We start from the raw sequence: 9,342 nt of genomic DNA, 5'->3' as shown, positions 1-9,342 counted from the left end.
TACGCGTTACTTTAGAAGAAAACACCAAACCCTCGATTGAAGGTCGAGGAGGACCATTCAGATTTACAGAGATTCAAGGACACTCGTTAGAATTAAAACATCACATCATCCAGCTCATTCAAAATAGCTGTCAGTTTCATGGATTACCGAATGACGATCCTAATTCTCACCTTGATAAATTCATATCTCTTTCAAACTCCTACAAATAGCCAGGGATAGGACAAGATATAGTCCAGCTATACTTGTTCCCCTATTCTCTCACTCATCATGCTCAAACTTGGTTCGAAGGACTGGAAAAAGATTCCATCACGTCATGGACGGAGATGGCTACTAAATTCCTAACCAAATATTTCCCTCCTTCTAAACAAATCAAACTGAAGAATGACATCATTAACTTCAAACAAAGTTATGATGAATCTCATTATACTGCATGGGAGTGATTCAAAATCCTGCGGAAGAAATGCCCTAATCACCAGCTAGAACGGTCAGCCCAAATCTGTACCTTCTACAATGGTCTTACGGTAAATCATAGGACGCCAATCGATACAGCAGGTCAAGGGAATCTGATGAACCGAATCGCAGACGAAGCATGGGAATTGCTCAAGAACATGACAATGCATCATCATGACTGGAACAGTGGTGAAACAACTTCATCATCTGCCCCACTCTCTGCACTTAACAATCAAACGGAGGCCATCAAATCCCTCACGGATAAGATGGAATCTCTTGCTAAACAACTTGGAGAACTGAAGACGCAGCCGCAGCAGGTTATCCAAGCTCAGGCTTGTGTTAATTGTACCAACCCACAACCTACTGAAGAATATCAAGTTGAGTACGAAAACCCTGACGGTTCAGTCTGTTACGTCCAATACCCAGCTCGTCCACCACATTCTGGATTCAATCAACCACCTAGGGTTAATCAATTTTAGCGAAGCAATCAACCTTTTTGCTATCGCTATCCACCTTATATAGCCCAACAATCTCAATTGACCTACGATCAACCACTCCCACTCACTGGTTCCCCAGCTGAGGAAAATTCCCCTACCACCCAGATTACAAAAGCAACTAACCCCACACTCGGAGCTGATGATCAGTTAACTCAGTTCATTCAAGGGCAATAACAGTTAAATCAGAGAACTGCGACCAGACAAGATCAGAAGGAGATACTAATGAGAAATCAATTTGCTATGCTCAAAAGTTTGGAAACGCAGCTCGGACAGTTATCACAACGCCTTGAAACCCGACCGCAGGGAAGATTGCCAAGTAATACTATCCAAAATCCCCATATAGAAGAAGCAAAGCAAATGGATTCTGTAATCCCAGAGGAAGAACCACGGAGAAGGTCAACTAGGCTCAAGAAAAAATCGACATATACTTAGAAGCTGACTCCTGAAACTCCAGTTTGCGTACCTTATCCTGGAAGGCTACAAGAAGAACCATCTAAGCTCGATTCCTTCAAACTTGATGGAAGATTCCTGGACACCATGTCCAAAGTTCTCAACAAGAAGAGATACATCCGAAGGCTTCTCTCTACAAAGGAGAGGATACCAGACTCTAACAAAATTCCACTGATTGAAGAATGCTCTACATTACTCAGAAACTCTTTACCACCAAAGATAGGAGATACGGGCCGATTCGTTTTCCCGTGTTCAATCTACCAATCTGGAACCATTCATGTGCTAGCAGATTTAGGAGCAAGTATCAACCTAATCCCCTACTCTCTCTATCAAAGATTAGAGTTAGGAGACTTGTCACCAACCAAAATGACAATCCAACTTGCCGATCACACAATTCGATATCCTAAGGGCATAGTTGAGAACGTCTTGGTCAAAGTCGACAAATTCTTGTATCCTACGAATTTCGTAGTGATGGACATTAAGGAAGACCTACCCACACCAGTGGTGTTAGGAAGACCTTTCATGAATACGGCTAGGACTGTCATTGATGTGTACAATCAAACCTTGATCCTACGATAACATGGGGAGAGCGATACCTTCAAAATTGACGAACCAACTGATCTTTCTGGACAGGCAGAGATGTTTGCTATTTCCACTAGACGGATCACTTCCGATGACGAGTCTTCACCACCAGTCGACGATGTCGAGATGGATGTCGAATCACAGTCTGCAGACGACCTAGAAATGGAAGAAGAGGATCCTAGCGAAGAAATATAGGAAGAGGAGGACTCTGAAGAGGAAGAGGAAATGGAAGACGTAAAAGAAACTGCGACAATACCCGCTCCAAGCATTGAGCATCATGAAGAAATAATGATGCTTGAGACGGCAGATCACAGTTTAATCATTCGTTTCAAGAAAAAGACCGATAACGCTGAGGTTAAGAATATAGAAATTGATCCTGCAAATATCAAAGTGGAGAATCAGAATACTGACGAAACCCGTTCATCATACGCATCCTCAGAAGAACAATACACTGACGATGACGAGGTAGAGCAACATGAAGACATTCTGAATAACTCACACTCTCCAACCGAACCAGATCAAGGGGAGCCACACTCTTCTTTAGATCGAATTCCAGTTATATCCACACACGCAGACATGATAACCTTTGATACTGATGAATTTGAAGACATTCTCGAAGCCATCCGAAAATCAACCATTGATTTTTTGCTACGCTTAACAGAACGAATTATGGCTATCCGAGAAGAACACCACCTCTATCTCCAAAGAGAAGACAATGATGTTGAAATCCTAGAAGAACGCATTCAAGACTTTATCAATTCTCTTCATGACCATATCTATTATGAAGAAAGGCAACGAGAGCACAATTCAGTGGTTCGCACTATTCTCGAGACAAGATTCTGTCGAGATCAGAAGATCATTTACTCTAAGGTTTATAATGCCTTAGCCGGATCTGCACTTCTGTTCTCACGAAACCAACGAGCACTACTGACTCTTATCCGGAAGCATATGGATCTTTCCACCGGACGCCCGACTTATCACTCTGACTTGCAAATGATCGAGGATATTCACAGCTTTTTCGCTCTCTTGGAAAGAGATAATTTCGAAAACACACCAGAGAGCCTAGTAATTTACGTAACCATTGATCACCATGCCGATCTGATTATCAAAGAGCTACGAGACGTTGTTATGGAAGAAGTAAGGAGAAAAAATCCGTTCTCTCATTTTGAACCAGACCGAGTCAACATTGCCACCTACGTTACTAAGCAGATAACACGTATCTTCCAAGAATCCATGGATCCTAGTTTCACATTTAAAGCTGGATGTAGGGAGATATACTTAAAGACAGTGAAATTAATGCTCGGATCAGGGTTGCTCTTCACTTCTTTTCAGCTTCGCCTCTTAGTAAATCTGTGCAAAGCTACTGACTCCTACTGTGGAGATCACCGTTTCAAAGACTTCGAAATTCTAAAGATACAGTTTCTGACATTGTTTGAAGACCTCTGAAATGAGCATTCCATCAGAGAAATCATCAACACCAGCACTGCTTCTACGATTGACATTCATGGGTCAACCAGCAGAGCCGTGGATCATATCCTCATCAGACTTCAAGACTTATCAAAAGCCAAAACTGCGTACTACTTATCGTTCACAAGATCTTCAAGAGAAGTACCAGATCTGTTACCACTATTGGTCAGACAGTTTCTCAGGATTTTTCCGCCAAGACTCACATTCCCTCAAGAAGACCAAGATCACAACCATCGGCGAGGAATGTTCACTTTTTGAAGCATCACTACGGTAGAGCCAACGACCTTAAACAAAAGCGCTTCTCGGGAGGCAACCCGTGCAATAAAGTAAAGTAGAAGAATAAAGAACGACAAATGAGCCGATAAAGACGCAAGGATTAGAAACCAGCCGCATCTGCTAGGGGTATTTCTTTCTTTTCGCTACTAGCTCAAGATTTACACTATGCCACATCCTAGCTTATCACTAAGTGTGGGATAACACCCAATTAAAACACTAGACAAATACTCCCAAATCTTCAACTAAAACTCCTAAGTGTGGGATACACTAGGAACATTGAGAACAATATTCGTCTAAGTGTGGTATGTTGGTATAATCTTTTTATGCTATATTATAATAACCAATTACGAAGATTCCAAGTCCTTAAGCCAAATTTCAAAATTTTTACAAAAGAAACCCTTTTCGAAAGAGTATTTTTGAAAACCTAAAACATTTGTCAATAAAAATAAGGCTTAAGTAAGGGGGAATCTTGTTAGATTGAGACCTCTAATAGAGCATTACATGCTAAGGCATTATCGACCTAAATTGATTATGGTGAGGCACCCTAAATAAGACCAGCATTCATCTTTAATGCTTCACTATTTTCTGTTGAGAGTGCCGATGTCTGTGCTCAGAATCAGAACTTGCTTTAGATCTACATCTCTAATCAGCAAAACGCGATTCGGTTGTAATCAAAATAGCTAGCCATTTGTCAAATATAAACCTTCCGCACCTTCACTACTTCTACTCCACCACCACATTCACATCACTATTTCTCGAAAAATTCAGAAAATGAGATTCCTTCCGAAAACTCGATGTTATAAACCTCTCAAGTATCATGGCAAAGGTCTTGAAAACGTTTACTGGCAAAAGTTTCTCGAGATGAAATCTCTAAAAAAAAAAACTATATAAAGAGAAACGAGAACTCGACCGAAAATGATTATCAATTGAAGTAAAGTTCTAAAGTACTTCTCAAAATACTTCAACACTCCTATCTATCCGAATAAAAGTCTGAATAAAGACCACATTACCCTTTCATCTCACCCCTCAAAACAACTTCACTACCACTCCAAAATTCCTTTCCCATCATTGACAAATGACCTATAAAGCCGAGATTACTACCGTTCTCGCATTAGCAGCAAGGATTTGAGTCTTTATCAAGCTTATGACGATGGGTGCAGCATGACTGGCTATGAGTGTATTCATTTCTTAGATCTATAAGGAACCCTAAACACTTAAGTGATTTGAGTGACCCGTGAAAGCTAGCCTATGTCATGTAACCTCCTCGCATGCTTGCAGAGATAACTTCAATCTTAACATAGATAACTCATCTTATCTTTTGCTCTTATAATAAAAGCAAACCGCTTAGGCTATTAGAAAAGAAACACCGAAAATATTCTTAAGAATGAGAGTTTGCTTGAGGACAAGCAAAGTTTAAGTGTGGGATATTTGATATCGGCTAAAAAGTCACGTTTTTACCCCATTATTAAGGCTCAAAAACAACAAAGATTCGAACTTTATCAGTAAAATACCACTTCATCAGTTAGAATTGAAGAACAAGTAATTACGAAGGCAGTGCAAAAAGAATCAAGAGAATCGGAGCTAAAACGAAGATTCTAGAGCGAAAACGGTGAAAGACAAGAAATCAAGTTACGATCCAGTTAATCAAGGCTGACCAGCATCAAAAATGGCCTGCCATACGGCCTGCCAGTATGGAAACGGCCTGCCAAATACGGCTCACCAAGCGGCCTGCCATACGGGCTGCCAGGCAAACGGCCTACCAAATACGGGCCACCAAACGGGCTGCCAAACGGGCTGCCAGCCGTATTTTGGCAAATTTCTAGTCTATTTAAAGGGGCTTTGTCATTCATTCCAACACACACTTCAATTCACTTCTTTTTCTCTCTTGTACAATATTAGTCATACTCTCAAGGCCTTCGACTCTGTGCGGGATACCTAGTACCCGGAGAAGAACGCTGAAGATTGTATTAAGAGCGGTCTGGAGTCTTGAAGTTATCACTTTTGTATTCAGAACTTGTTTAATCTACTGGTACTTCTATCCTTTATCTTATATAATGTTTTATGATATTGTTGCCATGATTAGCGACTAGTTATCTTTAGTGTATGCTCTGATGTAAGCAGTTATAATGCCAAAATAATATTATGGTATGTGTATGCTGTTGAAATGCTTTCCGATTATGCTTTAAACTCAATCGCTTTTCCAACTAATAGAACGTATTTATAGGCTCTGTTATTGGGAAGTCGCGAACCCTGATTCAGAGTACACTATCTGTGTCACCCCTTGGTAAGAGAAGTCTATCGGATACAACGTAAGATCGACCGAGGCATGTCGGTTGTAGTAAGTCTATCGATCTTTGGATTTCGACTGAGGACTCTTTTGTAGTGAAACATCTAACTAGACCCTTAGTACATTGTCGGTCCTAGACCATGCTAGTGTAGTTACTAAGCATATAAACTTCGTACGTGCACGCTGAAGCACAGCGGTTGGCGTAAGCTATACCTCTGCTAAGTAAGGCCATGAAACCCGGTTAGTGTTGACCAGTAAACTGCACCATAACGCGGTCTCAAGCATTGCACCCCGCTTGAGGGATTCTTAGTTAATTAAGGAACTGTTTGTTTAGACACATAAAGGATTGGACCGTTAGGATAACTGAACGTGTTCATGGAAGTCAGCTTGACTTGGCCATGATGTTCTTTATGGTTGAACTCTTTTTAAGGGCCTAACTACCTTTTACCAATCATTAACGAAAGCATTGCAGCACATCACATCTCTCGGATATGGTAAACCATATATTCTATTATGCTTAAGAAAGTTTAGACCATTTCGGAATGTTAATACGTCACCCAACCGAGTCGCTCAATTGGATGAGCCGTCTGAACGTGTATGCCTGTAGTCAGACTGCACGGGCGTCGGGGGTAAGGGACATTGCTGTCTATTCAGAATCTTCAAGCATAACGCAGTACCCAGTGACATGTCTTATGACAGGGGCGTTTAGGACCAGTGTAATGAATACAGGGCCTCTGCCTATTCATGAGCCAGCATTCCATAATCTCGGCAGAATAACTGATGAATTCATAGTATGCACTCACTTTAACCTTATTTGAATTACGAATTTTATTGCATTTACTTTATCTGGCTTATAAATTAGAAAACCCAAAATAAATATTCACTACTCCCTAACTATCTTAGGCTTAAATATAGGTTCGATTCTACTGATATCTCAAAAATACGACCCTAGGTCATACTTCCCTTACTTATAAGGAGTAGTAAGATTTAGGCCCCTCTAAATATAAATTTAAAACAGTACCTTCCTCCCACGAGTGGCTGACCCTGGCGAGCCGCGGCCTGACGACACCGCGCGAATAAAAACCGTCTGTTTCAGCCATATCAGACATGATAAAAAGGGGCATATTCGATTCGATAATTCAACCATAGAATGTAGTTTCGATTACTTGTGTCTATTTCGTAAAACATTTATAAAAGCAGCGCAATTATTCTCAGTCCCAAAAATATATATTGCAAAAGCATTTAAAAAGGGAGCAAATGAAACTCACAATACTGTATTTCGTAGTAAAAATATATATGACGGCATTGAACAAGTGCAAGGTTGGCCTCGGATTCATGAACCTATATTAATTATATATATTTATATGTTGGTCAATATCTGTCTAACAATTTAGGTCAAACCGTAGTGTATCCCAATCCTAATGCTCGAGATTAATATGCAAAATTCAACAAAGGTCAACTTGATCCAAAAATGACTTCTAAAATCTATACATGATTATTATATAACTTAAGTATTGTCGTTTTATATATTTAAATATATTTAACAGATTTTATTAAAGTAATAATATAAATTATTTATTAATAAATAAAACTTTATATTAAAGTTTATATATAATTAAAAATATACTTTCATATATCTTAAGTAATAACATTTATAAAATTCAGTTAATATCATGAAAATATAGTGGTATGTATTATTAATGTAATTATATTACGTGTGGTAAAAATATCTTTTCATAACATATCTATTTGATAAAAATAATATTGATAATAAGTAAAAGTTGTATTATTTTGTAATAATAATAATTATTATTCTACTAATAATAACAATTTTTATATTTACTAATGATGATATTAATTTAAATAAAATGATAATTCTAATCACGATAACGATACTTTTTAATATTAACTGTAATAACAATATTTTTATATAAAAATAGTAATTCTATTCAAAATGATAATTATAATAATTATAGTACTAAACTGATAGTAATAATGATATTTTATAATAACAATGATATTTCTACTAAATTGATAATTTTAGTAAAAGTGATAGTTTAAATATAAATGATACTTTTAATAATAATAATGATAAAAATAATGAAAACGATATTTTTCTCTTAAATCAGTATCTTACAATATTTTAATTTCATCATGATACACATACTCATTATTTCCTTATCTATTTGTTTAATAGCTTTTAGTTCTCTTTTATATCGCATTTATAATAATGATGATAATAGTAATTATAATAATTAGATGTTACTAATATTAGTTTTAATTATAATAATATTAATAATAATAATTATTATGATAATATTAATAATAATACTATTAACTATTTTAATGATAACAATAATAACAATAATACTAATTATAACCTTAACGATAATAACTATAGTAATAATAATAACAATAACAATTTTTAATGATAATACCTTTTATTAATAACGATAATGATAATAATAATAATAACAATAATAATTAGATAATAATTATAACGACGATAATAACGACGATAGTAATAATAATCATTTTAACAATAAATATACTAAAAGTAATAATAATTCAGTTGACTATATCTTTTAATCCGTTCATCGAAATCATACGAGTTCTAAATGAAAAGTTATTAATTTTTTGCCATCTTTCCAACGACATGCATATCCTATACCTTATCTCAGTAGCATATGTATCAAACTCATGATTCATCAAAACTATCTAATGACTAAATTAAACATACATGCATGCATAATTATATCTATTCGAGCACTAGTCATGGATACACTAATAATATATAAAAGTTAAGTTATGAGTGCTCACGTATCAATATTGAGGTTCAATATTGCAGAAAAGTACCCATAACCTCCAAAGCTATAACCCATAACTTCATTAGCTCTCTCCCTCTTCAAAAATCCATTTAAAAAAAAAAACTCGCGAGCAGGACCTCGTCGTAGTATTTTATGTATAAATAGTACTAATAATAATATTAATCTTAATAATAATAATTATTATATTTATAATATAAATATATATATGTGAGAGATATAGATCGATGGATTGAATGAGTAAACCGAGCCAGAATTCGATCGTATTTAAACACACTTTGCCCACCTGCCCACACCATGCGATCGTATGGGATTTGAGTGGTATAGCCATGCGATCGCATGGCTAAAAGAAAAGGGCCAATATTCGTTCACAATACCTGCCGACACTTATGATTCATAATATATATATTATATAATTTATAATATATTTAATCTTTAGAATTAATTAAATATTATGTTATATTCTCGTACATAGTTGATTTGTAATTTTTACACCGATGAATTGTAC

At 36.5% G+C, this 9,342-nt stretch overlaps 1 non-coding gene across 1 annotated transcript; it reads right to left on the bottom strand.

Moving 5' to 3' along the window:
• Positions 1 to 371: 371 nt before the first annotated feature.
• On the bottom strand, positions 372 to 478 carry LOC139903571 (small nucleolar RNA R71). The gene has a single exon (XR_011778382.1). It is a non-coding gene; the product is annotated as a small nucleolar RNA R71 (small nucleolar RNA).
• Positions 479 to 9,342: the final 8,864 nt, after the last annotated feature.

The sequence above is a fragment of the Rutidosis leptorrhynchoides genome, chromosome 3 (genome assembly GCF_046630445.1).
Source record: "Rutidosis leptorrhynchoides isolate AG116_Rl617_1_P2 chromosome 3, CSIRO_AGI_Rlap_v1, whole genome shotgun sequence".
Taxonomy (NCBI): domain Eukaryota; kingdom Viridiplantae; phylum Streptophyta; class Magnoliopsida; order Asterales; family Asteraceae; genus Rutidosis; species Rutidosis leptorrhynchoides.
Note: the sequence above shows the minus strand (reverse complement) of the source record. Positions and strands in the feature narration are given on the sequence as shown.